Source organism: Salvelinus fontinalis, unplaced genomic scaffold (genome assembly GCF_029448725.1).
Source record: "Salvelinus fontinalis isolate EN_2023a unplaced genomic scaffold, ASM2944872v1 scaffold_2196, whole genome shotgun sequence".
Lineage (NCBI taxonomy): Eukaryota > Metazoa > Chordata > Actinopteri > Salmoniformes > Salmonidae > Salvelinus > Salvelinus fontinalis.
The window spans coordinates 7,453-9,629 of record NW_026602405.1 but is presented as its reverse complement, the minus strand read 5'-3'; positions in this window follow the sequence as shown (position 1 = coordinate 9,629).

Sequence of the window (2,177 nt, the reverse complement as noted above, 5' to 3'; positions counted from 1 at the left end):
ATGATGTAGTGGGATCGTTTCAGTGCTTGGTTCAGATGCTTTGGGTCGATGCAGACCCTCAGCTTCTCTGTTTTTTTCACTATGACCATATTGCTGATCCAGTCAGTTGGTTCAGTCACAGATGTCATGTGGCCATCGGCCTCATACTTGTCCAGCTGGGCCTTCACAGCCACTTTCATTGCAATGGGCACATTGCGAGGAGCACACTGGACTGGAGTAATGCTCTCATCCACTTCAAAGTGTACCTCCCCAGGCACTGATTCAACGGGCATGTTGAATACATCGTCATATCTGCTGAGTAGTTGTTCTTTGGACAGGGGTCCATGCTGGACATGATCCACAATGTGCAGGTCATTTGGTACAGTGAACTGCATCAGTCCCAGGCGTTCGCATGTAGAGCCTGAGAGGAGAGGATTTTGACTGGTTTTCACAATCTCAAACTCCAGCTTGTGTTTGCGTCCCCGAATAACACATTCGGCCTCAAAGGTGCCCATAGAGCTCATTAGTTCTCCTGAGTACATTGGTTTTTGTCTGAATGTCTGCCTAGCAACAGCGTGAACAGTATGGGGGGGTGGGGTTTCCGTTTCCATTGCTCTCATTCTCATGTCAGTGACTTCAGCAGTGCGGCACATTTCGATGGCAGTTACTAATGTTAAGCCTCTCTCTCAGTAGACGCCGGCGCGTATTCTCATTTGCAATTCCCAGTACTATTTTGTCACGAATCAATTCATCTCTCAATCCCCCGTATTCACAAGTGGCGGATTTCTCTCTCAAACTGGTTACAAAGTTGTGTACTGACTCACCCTCTTCCTGTTTGCAGCTTCCGAAAACGAACCGCTCATAAATGAAGTTTCTGGCGGGTTTGAAGTAATTCTCCAATGCATCCAATATAGCCTTTGCATCACACTGTTGTCGTGCCGTGAGATTGTGCCGGTAGATATGCCTGCATTCGCTGCCCATTAAACTCCTCAGAGTTGCCGCTTGTACCTCGTTGGGTTTCTCATGTAGACCGGTCGCCAGCGCATAGTCCTCGAATTCATCCCTGAAGTTGTCCCAATTAGTATTCCAGTCCCCTGTGAGAACCATGTGATTTGGTGGCGGAATGTTCGCTGCCATAGCAATGGAATAGGAGATTTCTTTGCCTTCAGTCATGGAGGTAGGTAGTGATGCTAGCTAGCCAGCTAACAACGAGTTGATCAGTGTTGTGAGTAGGAAACGGCGTGTGTTCGCATATGGAACGTAACTGCGCCTATACTGCACTTAGCTACAAAAATAACAAACTTGTGTTTTCCGAGCCACTTCTGATACCATGTTTCTGTATGATATGTCGGATTAAGGAATAAAGACAGACACCAATGTCAAGTTCAATAGCCTTGTTAAGCATTGTACAAATCCCTACGCCTGGAGTCTGGGGAACGGTCCAGCTAGTCAATTACCTATCAACTAGATTCCGTAACAGCAGGTGTCGTTAGTTGTCTTTGATTGAGAATCATACTTAGGTAGCCTTTTTTTTCCAGCTGGGTTTCGTGGGTGGTTATTTTCCGTGTCTGTGTTTGTTCCACACGGAACTGTTTCGGTTGGTATTTCACGTGTCGTTTGTTTTTGTGTTCGTTCGTTATAATAAAGAGCATGAACACGTACCACGCTGCGCATTGGTCCTCCAATCCTTCGTAGGAGGAGGACAGCCGTTACAGATACTGAATCTTTTGGAAGTATTGTAACGACCCTGGGTTTATAAGCGCAGAAATCGACTCTGCCGCTTGAGCATGCTTTTGCGGCACAGTCGATAGCACTTCGGGCTAGAAGGTCGAGGGTTCGAGACCCCCTCCCTGCCTGTTTCATTACACTGGTGTCAGAAGTGGGATCCTGCCTGTTTCATTACAGTATTAAGGTTTAGTAGCACAGAACTATTTATATCTTTCTAAAACATGCAAATTACTTTAACATTTTCACAAAATCCAAAAAGTTTAAGAGACCTAAAGAGAAATGAATGTTGAATTGTGTCAAAGGCTTTATAGAAGTCCAAAAATAGGACACCCGCATCTGAGTCAATTGCATCGGAATAATCTATACGGTCCAAGACTAAACGAATGTTAGAGATTATGTGACGGCCCTTCATAAATCCTGTTTGAGTCTCACTTATAATGGTATCTATTCCTTTCTTTAATCTTTTGGCA